The sequence below is a fragment of the Schistocerca serialis genome, chromosome 1 (assembly GCF_023864345.2).
Source record: "Schistocerca serialis cubense isolate TAMUIC-IGC-003099 chromosome 1, iqSchSeri2.2, whole genome shotgun sequence".
In the NCBI taxonomy this organism is placed as follows: Eukaryota; Metazoa; Arthropoda; class Insecta; order Orthoptera; family Acrididae; genus Schistocerca; species Schistocerca serialis.
The window spans coordinates 1,131,212,452-1,131,239,031 of NC_064638.1; positions in this window are offsets into that span (position 1 = coordinate 1,131,212,452).

A 26,580-nucleotide genomic window follows, 5' to 3' on the forward strand; every position below is an offset into this window, starting at 1 on the left:
TGATACACATTTGAAGCTAGTAACTAAGAAATTCCACATTTTAAGCAACGAACACTCAAAAAAAAGAAAAAAAAGTATTGCTGTTCGTGCGAAACACATGTGCAACTACCACACAAAGAAAATATTGTTATTTTTGATTAAAAAAACCATATAACAATTTTTACTCCCGCTTTTTCTTATTGACCATTCAGGTTAACTTTATCCATGTACAAAGATGCCAGGCTGAGGACCTGCACCTCGTAAAGTTACAAAGTCATAACGAGTTAAAAGATCAAAATTATGAAATTAACACCATCTTCTGATATTTCCTTGTAAACATTTACTTTAATAATCACGTTTCTAGCCTGATCGACGATGATGTAGCTCATTTTGCTACGGAATTGTCTTTCCACAACGACATCTGGCGTGGAGATGACTGCACACATTAGCTGTTGCCCACCAAAGTACCCCTCGTTCAAAAACTGAGGGCGAAGGATAGCCCTCATTGGCTGACCAGCCTACCTCCCTCTAGACTATCGACACAGCCCGAAGACTCTGCTAGCCTCTTTGCACACCGTCTCTTCTGCTCTATCTTTGTAAACCACCACCTTCTGGAAATCTTTGATTGGACATCTATTAGCTGTCTGCACACATACTTTTACTCATTTTGAAACATCCCCTTGGAAAAATTTTATAAATGACAGTTATTTGATTTTCAAACAGCTGAGCAAAACTGGACGTACTCAGACATTCACTAAACTGATACACAATATGTTTAGCGCAACGCAATCTGACTTTCCATAATCCCTACAAAAGCATGGCCCTGACTAATGATAACCTATACCTTTCATGAATCACTTACCTCACAAAAATCTTCGTTACTCAAACTACTGCAATACAGCCAGCGCCAATATTGCCAGCTAAATAAAAGATTCTAACTACTGAAGGCACTAACTACTGATAGGCATAGTTAGCAAATGAAAGATTTTGGTAGAGAACAGACAATGACGTGTGTCCATCAGAGACACTAAATTTGTAATACTAGATATCATACATACATATACTAGATATTTGTAATACTAGATATCATGAACGGAGATATATATATATATATATATCCGTTCATGGTATATATATATATATATATATATATATATATATATATATATATATTTCATGATATCTAGTATTACAAATTTACTGTCTCTGATGGACACACGTCCAGATCATCCGCTCTCAAAACTCCGCCATCTCTCTCCCCACATCCACCACTACTGGCGGCTCACCTCCAACTGCGCAATGCTATGCGCTGTTCACATCCAACTGCCCAACACTACAATAGCGAATATTCCAACAATGCAAACCAGCCACAGACTGCACACAGCACAGCTAGTAATTTTCATACAGAGCGCTACGTGACGTTACCAACATAAAAACCTAAACAGCCTACTTACAGTTTATATGCCTGTCATGAAGGGGAGGACGGAATGAAGGAAGTGTGACAATAGAGAAAAAATAAAACACTGTCTGCAGACATTTTCTCATTCTGCCACCCATAGTGTAATGAAGTATTGCTTTGTAGCTTGCCATTATGCTACCAAAATTATTATCACACAAAACTGCTTGCAGATACATAAATAGAGCGTACTTAAAGTACCGCTTCACCTACTATATTTCTATCGCACAATAAGTTAATTTTCATTGCTGGCTAACCATCCTACTGTTGGAATGTTACTGGTCAACAGAGTAGAAACGCATGATGCAACACTTTATTGCATCTGCACTTTACTGTACAGCGATCTGCTGAGGACAGATGAAGAAGCTTCACGTGTTCAAACACGCGCTGGGTCGCGTGCCATATAGGATTGGCTCTTCGGGTCCGCCGGTGGGCAGAAAGTGAAGGGGAGTTTACGGAGTGGCGGAGGCATAAGAGACGACCCTCGCGACCCCGGGACTTTCTAAGAGATACACGACGGGTGATGTAACGCTCTAAGATGCGACCGGACACGGCGGTCAGCTGGCTGTGGCCGTCCAGAAGCGTGAGGTAACGAGATCCTGATGATGGGACAGTTAAGCTCTCAAATTTCTCAACGGCTCTCGTCTCCTCTGGAGTAAATCGCGAGACGGCTATCTCTCCTAAAATGCTATAGGGGAACTGTGGGTGTAGCTGGCTGACGTCACCCGGCTCTAAAACTATGGAACATATTCTATGTTCACGTATTTTGGCGTTTTTGGAGAACTGATGACTCCAACATGGATTTTTTTTCACATACTGCTCTTATTTTTGACCCACCCTCTGATTTCTTATGGTGGGTCGTTGAAAGCCACTTGGCCGCTGTGACTGGATTCGGGGTCAGAGCGGCTGGTGATACACCACCCCGACTCCCGACCCCACTCACATCGTTGCCCGCATCCCGCCATGTGGGGGCGGGCTCTATATGTTTTGTTTCTACAAATGGTGTAATGTGCAGCATCTGATAACTTTACAATGCAATGGTAAGAGGATGATACACTACTGGCCATTACAATAGCTACACCAAGAAGAAATGCAGATGATAAACGGGTATTCATTGGACAAATATATTATACTAGAAATGACATGCGATTACATTTTCACGCAATTTGGGTGCATAGATCCAGAACAACCACCTCTGGCCCTAATATCGGCCTTGATGCGTCTGGGCATTGAGTCAAATACAGCTTGGATGGCGTGTACAGGTACAGTTGCCCATGCAGCTTCAACGCGGTACCTCAGTTCATCAAGAGTAGTGACTGGCGTATTGTGACGAGCCAGTTGCTCAGCCACCATTGACCAGACGTTTTCAATTGGGGAGAGATCTGGAGAATGTGCAGGCCAGGGCAGCAGTCGAACATTTTCTGTATCCAGAAAGGCCCGTACAGGACCTGCAACATGCGGTCGTGCATTATCCTGCTCAAATGTAGGGTTTTGCAGGGATCGAATGAAGGGTAGAGACACGGGTCGTAACACATCTCAAATGTAACGTCCACTGTTCAAAGTGCCGTCAATGCGAACAAGAGGTGACGGAGACGTGTAACTAGTGGCACCCTATACCATCACGCCGGGTGATATGCCAGTATGGCGATGACGAATACACGCTTCCAATGTGCGTTCACAGCGATGTCGCCAAACACGGATGCTACCATCATGATGCTGTAAACAGAACCTGGATTCATCCGAAAAAATGACGTTTTGCCATTGTGCACCTAGGTTCTTCTTTGAGTACACCATCGCAAGCGCTCCTGTCTGTGATGCAGCGTCAAGGGTAACCCAGACATGGTCTCCGAGCTGAGAGTCCATGCTGCTGGAAATGTCGTCGAACTGTTCGTGCAGATGGTTGTTGTCTTGCAAACGTCCCCACCTGTTGACTCGGGGATCGAGACGTAGCTGCACGATCCGTTACAGCCATGCGGATAAGATGCCTGTCACCTCGACTGCTAGTGATACGAGGCCGTTGGGATCCAGCACGGCGTTCCGTATTACCCTCCTGAACCCACCGATTCCATATTCTGCTAACAGTCATTGGATCTCGACCAACGCGAGCAGCAGTGTCACGATACGATAAACCGCAATCGCGATAGGCTACAATCTGACCTTTATCAAAGGCGGAAGCGTGAAGGTACGCATTTCTCCTCGTTACACGAGACATCACAACAACGTTTCACCAGGCAACGCCGGTCAACTGCTGCTTGTGTTTGAGAAATCAGTTGGAAACTTTCCTCATGTCAGCACGTTGTAGGTGTCGCCAACGCCGCCAACCTTGTGTGAATGCTCTGAAAAGCTAATCATCTGCATATCACAGCATTTTCTTCCTGTCGGTTAAATTCGTGTCTGTAGCACTTCATCTTCCTGGTGTAGCAATTTTAATGGCCAGTAGTGTAATACAAAATAAAGTTTTGATATATAAGAAGAGTTGAAAAAAGAAGATAGGAAAGAGTATAGGAGGAGAAGTTCCTGTCATCTGGTTGTGGGTGGCGGCTAGGGTCTTGAAATGGACTTCAAGCCTCTGGACGCCACTCACAATTCCTTTACTATATCTACCATTTTAAGCTAACATTAATGTGAAATAAAGGAAGAGAATAAAAAATGGCACTTCATGTCCATCCTACTTTTTGACTCTCGTCAACTGATCTGCAAGTGGCACACCCCGGCTGCACAAACTACCCGGCCTGGGCGGCGGTTTTCCCCGATCTACATCACTGTATCCGTCGGGTTGGGCTCTGGAACGAGGGACCACAATTAAGCTCCTTCCATCCAGGCCGTGCATCGTTGCTCACCAGGAGGCATAGGGACCTTGAAGAGGTACATATCTTTAAGCCCCTCCTCAGTCATTATACGCCTCTCGCTAGACATGATGGTGCCACTACATATGTACATATTTACAGTTGTGGTGCTTAATTGTTTTATATGGGTTTGTTGAGTCATAAGCACCTATCATCGGCTTTCCTGGCCTGTTTAATGTCGCACAAGTTGCCACTATGGATCATCGACGTCGTTGTTTAGGTCCGAATCTCTGTCTTCTTCTTGACGAGAGACGTCAGTGGTGCCATCCAACCTATGGGCACTCTGCTGTCTTAGTAAACCGACTTGCCTTCTCTATGAGCTGTTGCGTAGGCATTCTGTGTATGTAATTTTAGAGATTTCGTCAGTCAGTTTATTTAATTCTGTCCACTGGCATGGGTCACGCAATATGGCATTAATTCGTTCTGTGTGTTCTGGTGGTTGACATGTAGTGCGTGTCTTATGTTTGTGTGCTGCCCGCAGAAAAAGACAATGTGTTCTGGGGAACCTTCTTCCCCGGATGTGCATGTACTAGTCTGTTGCAGACTCATGCGGCTCAGGTGCGTGGGATAAGGGCCATGCCCTGTGAGGAAATATACCATACCGCGGCTGGGATCGATATGTTTTAGTCTTTCCCTGATATCAAGGAAGAAGTTGTAGACTCGGCGGCCGTTATCGCTTTAGTCCCACTCGCTCTGCCAGGTATCCACTAGCCATGCTCTGAGTTGGCGTGTTGTCTCAAGTGGTGCACGAGTGATCTGCCGAACCTGGTCTAGTCTCTCCTTCCTAAGCCAGTACATTGCCGCACGATACCTGACGGTTATATCTATTGGGAAGATTCCCATCACGACGCATAGTGCATCTGCTGACGTTGTGCTGAATGTCCCCATCAATCGAAGTAAGATACTTCTTTGCCCATGACGTACAGCAGTTCTGTTGGCATATAGACTTAGTCTGTGGGCCCACGTGCTGGCAGCAAAGGATAGTACTGACTCGAAGACAGCAAAATGGTATGTCCGTGTGACTGTCTGAATTGTTTCGAGTTTAGCCTTGTCAGTTTATGGAGTATTTTTTCTGCTTTGTCTGTGCATATTCTTATGTGTTCATGAAAGTTCAATCTCTCGTCTATATACAGGGTGATTCAAAAAGAATACCACAACTTTAAAAATGTGTATTTAATGAAAGAAACATAATATAATCTTCTGTTATACATCATTACAAGGAGTATTTAAAAAGGTTTTTTTTTCACTCAAAAACAAGTTCAGAGATGTTCAATATGGCCCCCTCCAGACACTCGAGCAATATCAACCCGATACTCCAACTCGTTCCACACTCTCTGTAGCATATCAGGCGTAACAGTTTGGATAGCTGCTGTTATTTCTCGTTTCAAATCATCAATGGTGGCTGGGAGAGGTGGCCGAAACACCATATCCTTAACATACCCCCATAAGAAAAAATCGCAGGGGGTAAGATCAGGGCTTCTTGGAGGCCAGTGATGAAGTGCTCTGTCACGGGCTGCCTGGCGGCCAATCCATCGCCTCGGGTAGTTGACGTTCAGGTAGTTACGGACAGATAAGTGCCAATGTGGTGGCGCTCCATCCTGCTGAAATATGAATTGTTGTGCTTCTTGTTCGAGCTGAGGGAACAGCCAATTCTCTAACATCTCCAGATACTGTAGTCCAGTTACAGTAGCACCTTCGAAGAAAATCACAGAAATCGATTCTTTTAATCTTATCAGCTGCAGACAGTGCTTGAACCAATTTCAGACGATAAGGTTTCATAACTAACCTTTTTCGTAGGACTCTCCATACAGTTGATTGTGGAATTTGCAGCTCTCTGCTAGCTCTGCGAGTCGATTTTCCTGGGCTGCGAACAAATGCTTGCTGGATGCGTGCTACATTTTTATCACTCGTTCTCGACCGTCCAGAACTTTTCCCTTTGCACAAACACACATTCTCTGTAAACTGTTTATACCAACGTTTAATACACCACCTATCAGGAGGTTTAACACCATACTTCGTTCGAAATGCACGCTGAACAACTGTCGTCGATTCACTTCTGCCGTACTCAATAACACAAAAAGCTTTCTGTTGAGCAGTCGCCATCTTAGCATCAACTGACGCTGACGCCTAGTCAACAGCGCCTCAAGCGAACAAATGTACAACTAAATGAAACGTTATAGCTCCCTTAATTCGCCGACAGATAGTGCTTAGCTCTGCCTTTTGTCGTTGCAGAGTTTTAAATTCCTAAAGTTGTGGTATTCTTTTTGAATCACCCTGTATACTCTAAGGCAGCGGGTAACTGCTGATCTTTTTATGGTTGTGTCCCCAATTTTGATTGTTGGGTTCCTGTGACGGATGCCCTTTAGCAATGTGTAGATTGTTTTATTCTCGGCTACCTTGAGTTTGTTACTTGTACACCATTGGGTAATTGTACGTAGTGTTCCATTGGCTCTGTCTTCTAGCTGGGCACGGTTGTTTACTGACACTGTTACCAGCAGGTCGTCAGCATAGGCGATAACTCCATCTGTCAAATTGTGCTCCTCTAATCCAACATGGATTCCGCTAACAGTGATCTTATGAAACTCAGCTAGCTCTGTTCTTCTATGAGACCTAGAGTGACGTAGATAATGGTACTCGGGTTGAAGCCGTGGCCCTTGGCCTCAGGGAGGCATTCGATACAATTCTTCGCTCGTGTTTAGATAGCGCCCTGTAAGTCCAACAAGTTTTGAGACTGCATAGCAAAATATACAGCAAAGGCTATACGGTGTTTTTAATGCGTCAGGTGTTTTACGTTGTCTCCCAGCACATGATTACGGCGCACAGAGCATTCATTCAACCATATGAAACTGTCAGAGAATCCCTTCTTGTGGATGTTGTTTAACTCGTGCGTCACAGTGACTTGAAAGTTCGGTTATGTCGTCAAAGTCTTGACCCTTTACGCGAATTTCTGCACTTCGTCAGCCGGCCGGAGTGGCCGAGCGGTTCTAGGCGCTTCAGTCTGGAACCACGCGACCGCTACGGTCGTAGGTTCGAATCCTGCCTCGGGCAAGGATGTGTGTGATGTCCTTAGGTTAGTTAGGTTTAAGTAGTTCTAAGTTATAGGGACTGATGACCTCAGAAGTTAAGTCCCATAGTGCTCAGAGCCATTTGAACCGTTTGTTGACCCTTTACGCGAATTTCTGCACTTCGTTAGCCGGCCGGAGTGGCTGAGTGGTTCTAGACGCTTCAGTCTGGAACCGCGCGACTGCTACGGTCGCAGGTTCGAATCCTGCCTCGGGCATGGATGTGTGTGATGTCCTTAGGTTAGTTAGGTTTAAGTAGTTCTAAGTTATAGGGACTGATGACCTCAGAAGTTAAGTCCCATAGTGCTCAGAGCCATTTGAACCACTTTTTGCACTTCGACGTTTTGTGGTATGTTCGCATTGAACATCTACATCTACGTAGTTACTCTGCAATTCACACTTAAGTGTCCGGCAGAGGGTTCATCGAACCATTTTCATACTACTTCTCTACCATTCCACTCTCGAATGGCGCGTGGGAAAAAGGAACACCTAAATCTTTCCGTTCGAGCTCTGATTTCTCTTATTTCGTTATGATTATCATTTCTCCCTACACAGATGGGTGCCAACAAAATATTTACGCATTCGGAAGAGAAAGTTGGTGCTTGAAATTTCGTAAATAGATCTCGCCGTAAAGAAAACCGCCTTTGTTTCAGTGACTGCCATCCCAACTCGCGTGTGATATCAGTGACACTCTCGTCCCTATTGCACAATAACACGTAACGCGCTGCCCTTCTTTGCATTTTTTCGATTTCGTCCGTCAACAACAAGCCTCGTCACCCATGGTGATTTTTCCCAGGAAAAGAATAATTGTCCACGTTTCGCATTTCAAGCAAGTCATCAAGCAGGCGTCCACGCGTCGTTCGTTTTGCTTGGTAGTCAAGGTGTACAGGAAAAACTTTGCACACACATTTATCTTTTTCAAAATATTCTGAAGAATGACTTGAACACTCGATGTAGACGTGTCGTTCCATTGCGATTTGTGGCACAGCAACGTTGGCAGACTGCAGCCCCATGCACATTACTTAACACTGCATGCTCACAACTGACTCGTCCAACGCATAACTGTTGTTTACAGTTGTTAACACATGCTGTCATGGTAGTTACTGCACGTATATCACTTGTGCGACAGGAATAATATCAGTTTCAGACTACTCTGGACGCACGCTGTATGTACGAGGGCATGCTCAAAAGTAATGCCTCTGAATTTTTTATATGAAAACTCTTACAGATTTTTAAATAAAACATGCGTTATTGACATTCTACATCTTTATTATTAATGTCCACATACGAGGATAAGTCAATTATCATCCGCAAAGTAGTTATAAAATTATATTGTAATCAAATAGGAAATCTACAAGAACATCATTTTTCGACATAGTCTCCTTGCGATTCAAGCACTTGGTCCATCGTTGTACAAGCTTCCTGATGCCCTCATAAAAGAAGGTTCTCGGTTGAGCTGCGAGCCAGAAATGGACCACTTCTTTCACTGCTTCGTCCGAGGCAAATCGACGGCCCCTTAATGCCTGTCTGAGTGGACCAGTCAAGTGATAGAATGGGCAACATCGGGACTATAGGGAGGATGATCTAATACTTCAAATTTGAGTTTCTGGAGCGTTTCAGCAGTGTGGGCAGCAGTATGCGGACGGGCATTGTCGTGCAACAACACAACACCTTTTGACCTTTTCGAAATATATATGTACACATGAAGAAGAAAGTATGTTAATAAAGTCTGGTCAATTTTAATAAACATTTTTGGAACAGTGATTAAAATTTTTAAAACTTTTTTTGTTTTTAAAATTCAGTCTTAATCACACCACGTATGTTATAAGAACAGGTGACCGGTTCCGGGCATATCACATGACCATCATCAGACCTGTAATTTAATTTAGAAAGTAAGCATCTCACTGTAACGTACACTGTTTATTGTTGTGCCCCTTTCCCGATAATGTTCCAGTACTGGACCTTGTGCGTCCCAAAAACCGTAAGCATCAGTTTTCCTGCGGACGGTTGGGTCTTGAACTTTTTCTTGCACGGCGAATTTGGATGTTTCCATTCCATACTCTGCCGTTTACTCTCCGGCTCGTAATGATGCATCCATGTTTCGTCACCAGTAATGATCCTGTCTAAGAAGTTGTCCCCTTCTTTACCATAGCGATCCAAATATTTTTTGCAGATGTCGAAGCGCGTTTGTTTATGCACCTGTATGAGTTGTTTTCGGAACCATCTTGCAAAAACTTTATCAAACCCAAGTCTGTTGTGGATGATTTCGTAGGCAGAACCGTGACTAATTTGCAGACGATGTGCCACTTCGTCAATAGTTAATCGTCTGTCTAAGAGAATCATTCTCGTGAACGCTCAATGGTTCCTTCATTTGTGGTGGTGAACGGTCGTCCGGCTCCTTCATCGTGCGTTTCACTTGTGCGACCATTTCGGAATTTTTCAGACCATTCGTAGACTCTCCGTTGTGGCAAAACACTGTTCCCGTACTGTACCGAAAGTCTTCGATGAATTTCGGCCCCTAATACGACTTCCGACCACTAAAAACGGATCACTGAACGTTGCTCTTCTTCGGTGCAAATAAACAGCGGAGCAGCCATGATTAACCGCACGGCAGCGATAACGAAACTAACCTAGCAGCTTGAAAATTGCAAAGATATAGCAAGAAATAAACAAACCATGCGTCATCAACGTAAAACGACAGTACTACCAAAATAAACAAAAATATAACTAAATTGCGGATAATAATTGACTTATACTCGTATTTGCAGCTGCCTGCCCGTAGACGGCTCCGAATTGTAGCGTGTAACATTGCTGTGTGTAACGTAACTGTGCCGGTGCTTGAGAAATAGCGTACTGTAATCGAGTTTCGAATTCGAAAAGATCGTCTATGCACGGAGCACCCTCTCCTTCAGCATGCACACGGGCGCTGCAACATATTTAACAATCCGTCGCCTTGATTTCGCACTCATCGATCATCCTCCATAGAGTTCTAGCTTGGCTCCGTCGGATCTTCATCGGTTTCCGAAACTGAAAGAACGACATCAAGGACTTCAATTTGATAGCGATGAAGCAGTGCAAGCAGAGGAAAGGTTGTGGCTCCGTCAAAGAAGTCAGACATTCTATAATGACGGTACTAACAAAGTGGTCTCTCATTCAAAGAAATGGATTCGTCGCCAGGGTGACAATGTTTCGAAATATATACGTACATACGAAGAACAAAGAATGTTAATAAAGTTTGTTTTCTGGAAAACAGCATGGCTCTGCAGGAGACTGTGCGCTGAGTCCCTTGCAGATTAAAACACGTGCCAGACCGAGACTAGAATTCGGGACCTTTACCTTTCGCAGGAATGTGCCCTGCCACCTTTTTTTTCCCCAGGCATTCGCTCCATCGCTTTCTTTCCCAGACCTGTTCCACTTCTGACATTTGCTCTCAACACCCATACTACACCCAAAAACCTATCTAACCTACATGCTGTAAGAGGTCCATGATTAAGGAATTTGTTGCTAGCGCACTCGAGCAGATGTAATTTCGATGGATTGCTCACGCGCTGCCTGCGATATGTAAGCTATAAGAGAATCTCAGACCAAAGAGCAGTGTTGACTGCAGTAGGAACTGTGTGTTAGTAGTAGTAATAGTAGCGAGCAGTCTGGTGTGTGAGGTTGGCTGGGCTGGTCGTCTGGAGCGATGGCGGAGCCTGAGCGTTGTAGTATAAGGTAAAAGCAGCGTCAAGCATATGTAGTATTGTTGTATCAAGTCCCATGTAAATGTTTTAAAAAAATCTGTTCATAATAATCTTTCTCATAAAAAGTAACTATTGACAATCATTCATCTCAATTTCAAGAATTCACTAATTTCTCAAATCCATGGTCATTCCGATTATTGTAAAGAAAAATCAGTTGTTTCTTTTTATACATGACAAATCTATCGGTCAGCATTGCACTGCGCTGTGCCAGAAAAGTTTAGTTTCATATATGAGCAGATATATATGCGTTATCCGGCGACTAGACTGAGGTAAGAATTTTCAATTTATTCAGTATGATCCTTCAGGGCCATGACGCAGCACTGCTGACGTCCAAAATTTACCACGTTAAATTGACAGTCAACTATTGAAGGGTTATAAGTGAGTCACATTTTTATTATTGAGAGATTAGTCACATTTTATTATTGATAGGTTACGCAATTTTTCTGTTGGTAGGTTATACTGAATGTGAACGACATAATTATATTTTTTACTGTTGGGAGGTTCGGGTATTTTTCTGTTTGGAGGTTTAGGAATTTTTCTGTTGGGAGGTTACACTAAATGTGAATATTATTTATATTATTTTATTTTGTGGGGAGGTTACACTATTTGTTGCTAGCGCACTCGAGCAGATGTAATTTCGATGGATTGCTCACGCGCTGCCTGCGATATGTAAGCTATAAGAGAATCTCAGACCAAAGAGCAGTGTTGAAGTGTAACCCAGTAGCTGTGACCCTTTATCACTTGAGAAGGAACCCGACGATAATAGTGAAAGTGGTTTAGCTGTAACTAGTGTTATGCCCGGTCTGGAGCCGCAGAATCTCTCAGACTACAGTAATTTGGGTCATGTTCAGCAAACTAAATGTAATGAAGTCGTGCGGTGTTTCGAATTAAAATTAATAGACCGACTGGAAAAGGCAGCTGAAAATGTAATTCAGGAAACCCCTACACACTTTGACCTAAATGTAATGAAGACAGATGTCGATCACTTAAGTTGGAGACAAATCCAAAAGGAACTCTTGGATGAGTTTGAGGAACCACCTGTACAACCTAGAATAAGCCACCCTATAATAATAGTGAATATGTTGGGTATCAATGTACGTTGTCTCTTAGACAGTGGAAGTGAGGTGTGTGCGATATCTCAGCCCTTCTTTGATGCATTACCCAGTAAAGACAAGCTTACCGTAATGAGGGTATCAGGACTAAGAATAATTGGTGCTACTGGCAAGGTGTCAAAAACGGTAAAACAAGAAGCTTTGCTGACCTTCAACATTAATGGTAATTTAATTGATCATCCATGCTTAATTGTAAATAATCTCAGTATTGAGGTTTTAATTGGCATAGATTTCTTGTCAAAGTATCAGAGTGTTGTTGACTTTGAAAGAAGCCAGTTAAAATTGGTCTTGCCGATAACTGGAGTAATTACGGTACCTTTTATTGATAAACATGTAGTAACTAATGATGGAACTTGGGAGCTGCCTATACGAGTTCTGAATAATAGGAGATATTGGGACGAAACATTAGGAAGAAAGAAGCGTCATGGCGCAAAAGCTGTACCCACCAGTTTTGAAATAGGTCAGTTAGTCTTTGTCAAAACCAAGGAAAAATCAAATAGAATAAATGCAGAAACAAAGAAATTCATGTTCGTATACCAAGGACCTTTCAGGATCATAGGAAAACCACATGCCAATGCATATAGGCTAGAGTACTCTAAGAATAAAAAGCTATTCGGTCTCAGGAACGTGATCGACCTAAATAAGTTCATAGGTAGTGAATGAATTCTGTGAGGAGGAGGTTGTTCTGTAACCTCTACACAGTGTGGCAGCTGTGCAGTCCCAGCTGGGTGAGATCTTCTTTCCCATTTCAGGTCTCACTCTATCTTCATCTTTCCTATAAACCAAAGTTTCGACTCCTTCTTTGCAATACAAAAATTTTCCGCATTGCTATCAAGCCATTAGTTCTGTAACCATTCTATCCACCGATTAGCGAAGAAAATACTTAATGTGACAAACCTAACAGTGACATAAACAACAGAGAAGTATGATGTAATTAAGAGACAAAGGTATTTGAGTAACAAGTATGTATAGAACCCTGGTAATATTATAAGTACAAAGTTGTTGTTTTATTGGAAATGGTCCACCAACAGTAATTTAAAAAGAGATACAAATTCGTGTACAAGCAGGATCTGAAGTGGCAGTGAAACCTATTGTATGCTGTAGAACTAACTAATTAATAGTAAAAGAGATTGCTTAGTGTTATGAAAAATATGCAGATAAGTTGTAAGAATGAACTCACCTTGTGTAGCAAGGAATGTCAGCGTAATAGAATTAAACAGTGTTTGTGGTTGAGACGTGGCAGCTGTGCAGTCCCAGCTGGGTGAGATTTCAAGGACACGTCCTTGAAATATTTATAAGGTTGGAGCTGGCCGTTATTTGGTGTAGTGTGTGACAGGACACACCTACACGTATTGAGGTTATGAGTTGGAGGCGTGAATGCGACCTTAGGTACCCTTATGTTGGATGAGACAGAGCAGCTCATGGTGTCCTATAGGTTTAAGGAATTTAAGATTACGCTCGGCCATAATTACTTAATGCACTTTAGTGGTAGGTCGAGAGAGACTACCTGTGGTTTCAGTATCAAATCAAGTGGAAATGGATTGCAACGTGAGCAAACTGATCAGCTGCAATACACTATAGATATGAAATAAATGTGCTATCCTATGCGTTAAATGTTAATAGAGTGAGTGTTAAATAAGTACATACACTAGCAACATAATTGAGTAACATAATGGCAGACGTGAAACATTATTTACAGCTCAGCATAAATACACTTCAATGAAGTAAGTACATAATTGCAGATGTGAAACTGACACGGCAGCAGAGGACCAATAAGTGGATTTAGTAGTCAACTAAACGTAGTGTGTTTTGAGCACTTAGAACTGTACTATTACCACAAGTTACTCACATGTACAAAGAGGCTGAGAAGACAACTGCTAATCAAATATACTCATACCAACTCTAAGAATAAGGTAATCGAAGATGAGTCAGTTAAGTAAATAAAATACAGATTTGTCAGGAATGTACCGAGCATTGGTTCAGTGTTCCGGCCCAGAAATAATAAATTGAGATTAAATAGGATTTATGATTGTATGCCTTGAGCATAAATTTTCTCTAGTACGTGACTAACGGCGTTTTGAGCCATTTGTTTACCGATTTTATGACAGTTAAGTAACCACGAGAGTAAAATTGAAAAAGTTCTGTTAATTTTGTTCCAGTAACATATTGAAAGATAAAATGTATATATCCCCATTTCATTGTGACCCACCCTGAGATATTAAGTGAACAGAGTCTGAGGCACTCTTTTTGTTTGTTCTACAGGACAAACCAGATAATGGCAGCCTGGTAGCTGCGTGAAAGCGTGGAGTGACTTGGACACAGCTCACAGTGACCCCTCCCCTTTCCCCATGTAATTTAGAGTGAACGTGAAGGATGCACAAACTTCCCCTCCTCGACCCTTGTGAATGGAAGTGTAGAACGCCAGCCAAAGCGGCTACAACCACGTGTGTAAAAATGAAATTGTCATGATTTGTGAAATTTTCTTTCAGGTTTAGAAAAGACTGCTAAGATATAATTATCTGTTTATGTATCATGAATAACTGTGTTATTTTCTTTGAATTTCTGTATGTAAAAATATTTACAGAGAATTTAATGGATTTAAGATTTTCATAATTTTACATACTTTTATGTGTTTGTCTGTCTAAGGCAATATGTATGCCAAAGTGTTTCATTGATTTTGCTTAAATTTTGAGTGATAATGGTGCTTAAGAGGCAGTGAACATGCCAGCAATTTAAATAATTGAAGTAGGTAATAAGTTTTGTTTTAATATTTCTATATGTTTACATTTCAATTTTAATTTTTCATAGGGAGTTAAGCTGTACTCTTTCTTCTCTTTTTGTAATTATTTTTTTTCATTTACATTCAAAAAAATTAAGTAGAGGGTGATGTAGGGAAGCAGCCTACTCACGCCTTATAAAATTCCATTCTGTGCCAGTCAGTCTGCTGTAACTAGCTCTGACGTCACAAATGTTGCGCAATACTTTAAAAATCAAGTAAATAACCTGAAACGTTTCTAGCATCTCAGGAGTAATACTAAATCAATATGTGTTGAATATCAGTTCAATAACTTTAATCATTTTCGAAATTTGGACATTTTTCTGTAAAAATCATTGGCGCAACAGAAAAGAGCTAGAAACTTAAAAATTTATATTTAGATTCCTTTTGCATAATAATTTAGTAGAAACAGTATTCTGGATCTCACAAATTAAAATTTTAGTTGAAAGTCATGTTTTTCTGGTTTTTGTCATAGAAATTAAGGAAGCAAGATAGATTAAGTAGGCGAATAAATAAAGCTAGGATGCTTAAATTTAAGTAGAAGGGAGATCCGCTATAATCATAAAAATGTGAGAAGTTTCAACAGAATAACTATAAAACTATAGCTATAGCGTATCTCCAAAGAGCAAGTTCGGAGCTCGTCTACGGCGTGTAGTGTAATTAAATTAATTCTCTCGCCCAAAATATTTGACTTAGCCACGTCAGACTTTTATTATGATTATTTACTTGTGTGCTGATTGCACAAATAAATTGAAAGCTTCATCAGCCATCAGCAAAGGAAGCCATGATTTATTCGATAACTTAAAGTGGTGCATTACTAGCCCAGCTGCTAGTCGGGAGAGCAGATTTGATCAGGCATTCCCTTAGCCGTCCGCACCGCAGCTTTATATGTAAGAACTTTGCGCGAGAAAAGAATGGCCCCAGTTCTCTCCAGACGCTGATTAGCGCACCACCTGTGCCGGGAGTCGTGTCGCGTCGGTATCGTTGATATAAACAGCCTCGGATGCAGTAATGAGCTACTCGGGATACGCGTAACCATGAAATCGTTTTCGAGTGAAGTGTTAATTCTGGGATGACTTTAATGATCTATCTTCAGTTTGCGTATGTCGTATTTTCGCGTGCCGCCGCAGGACAGACATTCTACCATTATTTAGCGTGGCGTTTGATGAACATTACCATCAAATTATGGCGAGCATTCACTTAAACATTTAATTTGAACAATTGTAGTGGCATCAGCGCATTAGACTCTGAACTGCTCTGGTAGTCGGATTGTGTGGATTCTTTTTGGTCTGTGACTTTCAGAATATAGTGAACATTTTAGAGAGAATGGTTTTTGATTATGAATCCTAGACAATCTCCCAATTCCTCAGAGCTATAAGCTGTAGCTGTAAATGTATTTCTCAGATGAAGTGGGCACTAGGAATTCTAATTACAGGATTCACGTTTTGCTAATCACTTTCTGGTTGCCAATATTGTAGTTAGAGAGCCAGTGTTGAGAACGGCAAACAGCATAAATACAAAACATTTATTCTATTATTCCACCCGCCGCCCCACAGATCGCCATGAGCGTGCCTTCTAAGCGACATGCCGACATGAGCTTAACGCCGTGTGTATATTACTGCCACATTTCAGACATGTGTGGTCGACGTAAATGGCATCACTGACAGTAGCAAGGAAGCGAGAAAAAAGTATGCGTGCGAACAACATGTAATCAGATTTCACTAATGTCAGCGGCCGGAAGATTTGAGGTCTGCACCCTCCGTTGGGTTTTGGCACAGGAATTGCCATGCTTTCCAAAAAAAAGGAGAAGGGGGCACGAACGTCTGGATCAAGGGATCCAGGAGTCCGCAGCACATCTGCCACCAAACTTCCCCCATCAGGTTAGAGAAGGTGCATTAAAATTCAGTCCATTAGGCCTTGGAGATTTGTTTCTCGAGCCTGGCGCTCTGGTGAAGCTTGTTGCGACGCTAGTTCCCTCGAGACCATGTGGGAAAACTCAGGATTCGATCGTTGCCAAAGCACACTGTCTCGTCCATACGCTAGGAGCGTGCGGCGGATAGCTGGTTTAGTGCAGCGTATCATAGGTGTGACGTCGTTCACATTTGTGTCAGGTATCAATGACGGCTGGACGCCAAGTCTCTTTCGCAGAATGTTGACGTTAACGGTCCATAGTCCTCTTCTACGGCTCGTCTGTTGCGTGGCAGGGTGACGGCGCGAATGATCTAGGAATCGTTGGAATGTGGTCCACAGCGCGGGCCGCAGAGACATTATCCTCATCTGCCTGCCGTCTTGCGAAGCGTTTCCTGCCGACAGACCCTTCTCCTTTTGTCATTTGGGGGAAAGCGTGTCTGCGTCATGTGTATCACGACGAACAGCAGCCGCCTCCCGTATCTCCATCTCCAATCTTGAATCTAACTTCTGATGATCTCCTTCCTCACGCGGATGAAATGCAGACGGGGTCGCTGCTGTCGAGCACGTCAGCGGTTCCGAAGCAGCCCGTGGCGTCGTGGGCGCGGAAACAGGGCCAGCGGGGATCGGTAACCGGAACGTAAAGACGTCGGTGTCCGTCATCTTCCTCGCTGCCTCAACGTTTGCGATGTAGGCGTCGTGTCTGCAAGAGGGATCTGGTCGAGGCGTCTCTGCAGGCATACAGAGCGAACATGCCCTTCCTGCCCGCACTCCGACCACGTACGCGGTCCATCATAAATGACGACCGCTCTATGGCCACCAACGGTCACGTACGACGGGATATGTTTGCGCAGTTCGATTCGCATCTGACGCACTCCATTCAGAACAGGATACGTCTCGAACGTTTGCCACTTCTCCTCCACCTGACTTAATACCTCCCCGCAAGGCCGCAGCGCGTCTACGACAAGCGTGGCTGAAGCTTCAAACGGCAGCTCGAAGATTCTACATCTACATCTATATGGATACTCTGCAAATCACAGGATTCATCGAACCACCTTCGCAATTTCCTATTATTCCAATCTTGTATAGCGCGCGGAAAGAATGAACACCTATATCTTTCCGTACGAGCTCTGATTTCCCTTATTTTATCGTGGTGATCGGTCCTCCCTATGTAGGTCGGTGTCAAAAAAATATTTTCGTATTCAGAGGAGAAAGTTATTGGTTGGAATTTCGTGAGAAGATTACGTCGCAACGAAAAACGCCTTTCTTTTAATGATGTCCAGCCCAAATCCTGTATCATTTCTGTGACACTCTCTCCCATATTTAGCGATAGTACAAAATGAGCTATCTTTCTTTGAACTTTTTCGATGTACTCCGTCAGTCCTATCTCGTAAGGATCCCACACCGCGCAACAGTATTCTAAAAGAGGATGGACAGGCGTAGTGTAGCCAGTCTCCTTAGTAGACCTGTTACATTTTCTAAGTGTCCTGCCAGTAAAACGCAGTCTTTGGTTGGCCTTCCGCACAACATTTTCCATGTGTTCCATCCAATTTAGGTTGTTCGTAATTGTAATACCTAGTTATTTAGTTGAATTTATGGCTTTTAGATTAGACTGATTTATCGTGTAACTGAAGTTTAGCGAATTCCTTTTAGCACTCATGTGGATGACCTCACACTTTTCGTTATCTATGGTCAAATGCCACTTCTCGCACCATTCAGATATCTTGTCTAAATCGTTTTGCAGTTTGTTTTGATCTTCTGATGACTTTATTAGTCGATAAACGGCACCGTCATTTGCAAACAACCGAACACGGCTGCTCAGATAGTCTCCCAAATCGTTTATATAGATAAGGAACAGCAAAGGGCCTATAACACTACCTTGGGGAACGCCATAAATCACTTCTGTTTTACTCGATGATATACCGTCAATAACTACGAACTGTCACCTCTCTGACAGGAAATCACAAACCCAGTCACATAACTGAGACGATATTCCATAAACACGCAATTTCACTACGAGCTGCTTGTGTTGTACAGTGTCAAAAGCCTTCCGGAAATCCAGAAATACGGAATCGATCCCTTGTCAATAGCACTCAACACTTCATGTGAGTAAAGGGCTAGTTGTGTTTCACAGAAACGATGTTTTCTAAACCCGTGTTGACTGTGTGTCAATGGACAGTTTTCTCCGAGGTAATTCATAATGTTCAAACACATTATAGGTTCCAAAATCCTGCTGCGTATCGACGTTAACTACGTGGGCCTGTAATTTAGTGGATTACTCCTACTACCATTCTTGAATATTGGTGTGATCTGTGCAACTTTCCAGTCTTTGGGTACGGATCTTTCGTCGAGCGAACTGCTGTATATGATTGTTAAGTATGGAGCTAATGCATCAGCATACTCCGAAAGGAACCGGTATACAGTCTGGACCAGAAGACTCGTATGTCCGAGTCCTGCGTGCGCAGTGGTCACTATTACCACACTGCTGTCCGAGTGATGGAAAAGAATCCATTCGTGCAACGGCGCATATGACGTTCGCACGCTGCTTCATCGACAAATTTGACATAAACTGTGGTGGAGGTTATCGAAAGAGGAATAACGAGGAGTTTCTGCGTATCGACGTGCATTACTTCACGCAGAAAATGCTCTACTTATTATGCCGTAGGTCGTACGTACTGGGCATGGAACGTTAATTTCATCGTAGCTTTTCTACACGAAAGGGCCATCGCCGTTCGAGGTGATCTGCTTACACTACAATACCACGAACCGCGCCAGTAAACATCGCATCGGCCCGCGTGCAGAGCGCCGCGCCGCGCGGAGTGGCCGCGCGGTTAGAGGCGCCATGTGACGATTCGCACGGCCCCTCCCGCCGGAGGTTCGAGTCCTCCCTAGGGTATGTGTGTGTGTGTGTGTGTGTGTGTGTGTGTGTGTGTGTGTGTGTGTGTGTGTGTGTTGTCCTTAGCGTAAGTAAGTGTAAGTAGTGTGTAAGTCTACGGACCGATGACCTCAGCAGTTTGGTCCCTTAGGAATTCACTCACATTTTAACATTTGCAGAGCGCCGCACAGAGCCCCGCTCACTTCCGTTTCGCAGCACGACTGAGAGCTGACTGCCAACTGAGCTACACAAGCACGACGCAGGAGCATTCCTCACAGCTGCGAAAATTTGTGGACTCCTATCTTCCAGGAGTGCTGGTCCCGCAAGTTTCGCAGAGAATTTCTGTGAAGTGCGAAGGGTAGGAGACGAGGCACTGGTGGAAGTAAAACTGAGAGGTAGGGTCGTGAGTCGATCTTGGGTAGTTCAGCTGATAGAGCATCTGCCCAAGAAAGAAAAAGGTCCCGAGTTCGAGCCTCTGACCGGCACACAGTTAGAATATGCCAGGAAGTTCCACGTTTGAGATGTGCTGCCATAGAAGAATTCGGAGGCATCACTTTTCAGCACGCCCTCGTATAGCCATTAAATAATGGTGAGTGTAAGAACACGTCTCGTGGACATCTGTTTGATTTGATGCAACTGTAAAACTCGTAGAAAGCATCTTATGCCCAAGCTTATGTTAAATAGAAGACGGGGTAGTATAGAGTTTGGGATGACTTGCGGCAAAGTAAGTCAGATCGAAAAGATAATATTCCTTCCAAATTTCAAATAGCATTTGGGGAAGTGGCTTCAAAATGGCTCAAATGGCTCGGAGCACTATGGGACTTAACATATGAGGTCATCAGTCCCCTAGAACTTAGAACTACTTAAACCTAACGAACCTAAGGACCTCACACATGCTCATGCCCGAGGCAGGATTCGAACCTGCGACCATAGCGGTCGCACGGTTCCAGACTGAAGCGCCTAGAGCCGCTAGGCCACACCGGCCCGCGTGGAAGTGGCAACCAAACGAATATTGAAGTCGGTGTGTAGAATGTACGAGACTGGAAATATACCATCAGAGTTTCGGAAAAATGTCATCCACACAATTGTGATGACAACGCACGCAGCTTAACAAATGGATCAGAGCTTCTGACAAGAATAACACATAGAAGACTGGTAAACAAAGTTGAGGCTCTGTTAGATAACGACCAGTTTGACTTCAGGAAAGGTAAAGGCACCAGCTTTCAAACCTACTGTTCAATCTATATGTAGAAGAGGCAGTGATGGTGAAACGTCACCTTAGAAAAATTATACATGACTGTGCTTAAACTGACACACAATATCTTTAGCGCAACGCAATCTGACTTTCAAAAATCCCTACAAAAGAATGGCCCTGACTAACATTAACCTATACGTTCCACAAATCACTTACCTCACAAAAATCTTCGTTACTCGAACTACTGCAATACAGCGAGCGCCACTACTGCCAGCTAAATAAAAGATTCAAACTACTGAAGGCACTAACTACTGACACGCATAGTTAGCAAATGAAAGATTTTAATAGAGAACAAACAATGTATTTACCTTAATAGTCATAATATATATAGCAGTTCATGACATCCAGTCTTACAAATTTCAAAACTCCGCCATTTCTCTCCCCACACTGCTGGCGGCTCACCTCCAACTGCGCAACGCTACGCGCTGTTAACATCCAACTGCCCAACACTACAATGGCGAATATTGCAACAATGCCGACCAGCCTCAGACTGCCCACAGCACGGTCAGTGATTTTCATACAGAGCGCTACGTGGCGTTACCAATATAAAAACCTAAACAGCCTACTTACAATGGAAATAAAAGAAAAGTTCAAGAGTGGGACTGACATTCAGTTTGAAAGGACATCATAGGTAAGATTTTCTGACATCACCGGTAAGATTCTCTGACATTACTATCCTCATAGATAGTGAAGAAGAGTTACAAGACCTTTTGAATGCAATGATCTGCTTAAAGGGTACATAATGTGGATTAAGAGTAAACCGATGAAAGACGAAAGTAAAGACGAGCATCAGAAATGTGAGTAATGATAAACTTAACATTAAAATCGGGACTACAAAGTTAAAGAATTCTGCTACCTTGGAAGCAAAATAACACATGACGGACGAAAAGGACTCAAAAGGCCGTCTTGCACAGACGAAGAGGAAATTCGTAGCCAAAAGAAGTCTACTAGCATCAAACATTGACCTTAATCTGAGAAGGAGATTTCTGAGAAAATGCTTTTCGAGCACAACATTCCATGATAGTGAACCATGGACTGCGAGAAATCCGGAAAAGAAGAAAATCGAAGCGTTTGAGACGTGGTACTGTGGAAGGATATTCAAACTTTAGTGGACTAGTAAGGGATGAAGAAGTTCTCCGGAGAATCAGCATAGAAAGAAACACATATAGAACAGTGAAAAGAAGAAATGACAGGATGGAAGGACATGTTTTAAGACATCAGGGCATTACTTCCATGGTAGTAGAGGGAGATGTAGAGGGCAAAAACTATAGGAGAAGACAGAGATGGGAATACAGCCAACAAATAATTAAGGACGCTCGCTGTGTGCTAGTGCTACTCTGAGATGGAGAGGTCGACACAGGAGAGCAATTCGTGACGGGCAGCATCAGGTTAGTCAGAAGACTGAAGACTCAAAAAACAACATGGAATGAGGCGTGGTTAACATTACGAACGTAGCCTGGCGTAGATTGTGTCATTCCTTTTCTATTTGTACAAAGTAGCGTTTGATATTGGGGCTAAGGGTCGTGAATTAGTAACGGAGTAAGAAATTTACAGATAAAGTCTACCTGTGAAGCTGTCATTTCGAGTAAAGTACTCTGTTAGCTATGAACCTACATATAAAATTCTCGTTATGAAGTAATGAACAAGAACACGGAAAAGCTAGTGTTTACGTGGAATACCAATTTACCCGATATGTCTGCCCTCTAATTATAACATCCTTCGGCTTAGACTGAAGCAGCAAGAGACACGACGACCGGTTTGTCAAGAGGAGTAAGCTGGGAGCGGTGGTGACAAGCAAAAGGGATAACGTTGCATCTCTTCCAATGTCTCGAGGATGCAGCACTTAAAATATTCGGCGGGGCAATACGTGGGCAGCTGAAAAGCCGTTCTTGGTTGATTTGTTACCTCCATATCCTATACAGATCATGCAGTTAAAGTCAGTTCCCGTATGATTTAGTTGCAGTGTGTCTCAGCTAACTGTAATTAGCGATTTACGGTTACTCTCGCCATGTAAAAAAGAAGTAATTTATTTGCATCGGAACAAAGTCAGGGGTGTTAGGAGTACTGTTTTCTTTGCTAATCTGACGTAGTAAATCCTGTTCTTATTCGTCGCTGGCTTCTTCGAAGCTGAAAGCATATTTTCCCTTGTGGAGCATTTTCTTGCTATTTAACGTCAACAATGCCCAAGTGCTCCTGGTCATACTTCTGCATGTAAGCGAGAAGTCGTCGTTTGGGTTCTGAATGAAGCGGTCTCTTGCAGTCACTATATGCATAATTGTCTGAAGAATTTGCTAAAGAGTTTATTATGAGTTAGAAAATATTACGTCCGTCGGTGGTGTAAAATTACTTTCTTATTCCGTTTATTCGTGGAATGCCACGTTGGATTATTTATGAAATTTTTGAATGAAACAGTATCGTCATTGTTGGTCAATCAGTGGAATATACTCCTATTTGAACAGATACTAAATACTAGTCCTGACATTGCGCTCAATAACTAAAGTAACACTGAAGAAAAATCAGAACACCGTCATAGGATTTGTAAGCCCGGAAAAAGCGCGCGACAATATAAATTTGTGCAAGATGTTCGATTTATGAGAAAATTAGCAGTAATTAATAGGGGAAAACGAGTAATATACAACTGTTGCAAGAACCAAAAGGGAACGTTAAGACTGGAAAACAAAGAACGAATCGCTCGGATTAAAAAGGGGTAAGACAGCGATGCAATCTTTCTTCCTTACTGTTCAGGTAACAAACTAAAGACTAAGTGATGAAAATAAAAGAAATATCCAAGAGTGCTGGCTAAAATTCAGTGTGAAAGGATATTAAAGATTCGCTGACGACACTGTTATCCTTAGTGAAGGCGAAGAGGAATTACTTGATCTGTTATCTATTGAACGGAATGAACAATCTAGTGAGAAGAGAAAGTGGATTGACAGTAAACTGAAGAAAGTAATGAGAAGTAACAGAAATTAGGACAGCGGGAAACTTAAACCAGAACTGATGCTCACGAAGTAGATGAAGTTAAGAAATTCTTCTACCTTGGAAGCAAAGTAACCCATGATGGACAAAGCTAGAAGGACAGAAAATGCAGCTTAGCACATGCAAAGAGGGCATTCCTGGCCAAAAGAAGTCTGCTAGTATCAAACATAGACCTAAGTTTGTAGAAGCAAATCCTGAGAAAGTATGTTCGGAGGAGAGCACTGTATGGTAGTAAATGACGGACTGTACGAAAACCGGAACAGAAGAAGTTTTTGAGATGTGGTGTTACAGAAGAATGTTGAAAATTATGTGAACTGATAAGATAAGAAGTGAGAAAGTTCTCCTCAGAACTGGCGAGGAAAGGAACGTGTGAAAGACATTGAAAAGAAGAAGGGACAGGATGATAGAGCACCTGTTAAGATCTCGGGGAACAACTCCAGTGATACTAGAGGGAGCAGTTGAGGGTAAAAACTGTGGCGGAAGACAGAGATTGGACTATATCCAACAAATAATTGAGACTGTGGGGTGTAAGTGTTACTCTGAGATGAAAAGGTTGGCAAATAGGAATTTGTGGCAGGCTGCGTCAAAACAATCAAAAAAGAAAAGAAACGAAATGGTTCCCATGTACTATGACAACCTGTTACGTCAACGAATAAATGCAATGCAGAAATAGTTGCTTGAGCATGAATGTGAAATGAGCTTAACTATTGTTACAAGAATTGATGAGCCTAAATATTGAAGAGGACAGCATCAAACATCTTTACCAAAGGAAATTGAGTAAAGAGCCAGCAAACTCGCAAACTAAGGGTGAAACAGAAGAAGAATGGCAAAAATCTAAAGAATGTGATACACAGAGAAGCAGGAGAAGCTCTCGGTAAAAAGAACAAAATAAGAAAAGAGAAGACCTGAAAATTTGGAATGAGGAGATAATAAAAGCTATTAAAGAAAAACAGGATACATTTATAAAATACTTAAGCAATCCCACAGGTGAAAACAAGCAGTCCTATGAGGAGGGAAATATATTACTAAATGTGTAGTAAGAAAAGCATACCAAGAACGTAGGTACAGATTTATTTCTAATATCGAGAGTGATGTTGAAGGGAGACAGCAAATGGCGTATGAGGTTTTAAAAACATCATAAAACAAGGTTTTCATCGCAACAGTTATGCTTTTTTTTATTTTTACGGTTAGTCAAGATTTTTATAGATCCCAGGTTCTGCAAACATAAGGTTTAATTTACAGGTAAGATACTTAACTTAGTAACCAAATACTGTACTACTGTGTTACTTAGTTGAAGAGTAAGCCCATTATTTTGGACGACACTAACTTTTCATGTATGTAAATAACCGATTCAAGGCCTATGCAGACGAACGAACAAGAGCAGGATGAGAGCAGGACCATCTAGCGGCAGTTTCTGACGCTCATAGGCGATGATGGGGAAAGCGACGTCATGTAAGGAAGTTAAACGACTTTTAAACTTCCGTAACTTACGCGTAAGCTGTCGTGATAGTGTACAAGCAGGCTGTTTCCACATGTAAGTTGACTCTTGTAGTGGAGGGATGCATGTGTAAGGAAATCATTCCTGTAGAACCCTGGCTTACAGTGCCTACCACAGACTAAGGCACATCTTGAAAACCACCCTTTAATTGCTGTGAGTATTTTGTGTGAGTATACTTACGTTGAAGAAGTGTGGAAATGCTAGTAGAAGCCTACCTCGTGGAAGATCCGTTTTATCCCGGAAAAATGTACTAACAAGAGCGGCAGTGCTGGCCTTATAACACAGCTTAGAAGATAATGGAACATGGCTGTTAGACTCTTTTCATCAATCCGATAAAACTGAACCATGCACGCATTTACTAGCAAACGGTATCTGTAAAGCTATGCGCCAAACCCGTTACCTAGTCCACGATGTACACAGATTTCTACGTCGACTCTCAGGCGGGGGACAACAATATCGTCAGAAGTTCTTTCCCCCATCATTGAGAAGGCGCTCGTAGTGAGAGGGAAAAACATGGTTCAGTTGAGAGACTGTTCCGGTGACGACTCGGGTGGGAGAATGTGGACCTTGATGACCTGGCATGCGATATTCCTTTCGGAAACCGATTGACATGGACTTTTATTCACTGACAGCAGCGTTGCCTCTTTTCTTTCTTTCTTTCTTTCTTTCCTTTTCTCTCCTCACTCTTCTGACAGGATTGATACAGCCCGCCACGAATTTCTCTTTTGTCCCAAGCTCTTCATCTCAAAGTATCACTTGCAATCTTTTCTCAGTTATTACAGTCTTTGTCTTCCCCTACAGCTCATTCTAGAACCATGGAAGTCATTTCTTAACATATGTTCTACCATCCCGTCCCTTCTCCTTGTCAGTGTTCTCCACATATTCCTTTCGTCTCCGATTATGTGCAGAATCCTTCATTCCTTTCCCTATCAGTCCATCCAATTTTCAACATTCGTCTGTAGCACTACATCTCAAATGCTTCAATTCTCTTCCGCTCGTCGGCCGGTGTGGCCGAGAGGTTCTAGGCGCTACAGTCTGGAACCGCGCGACCGCTACGGTCGCAGGTTCGAATCCCGCCTCGGGCATGGATG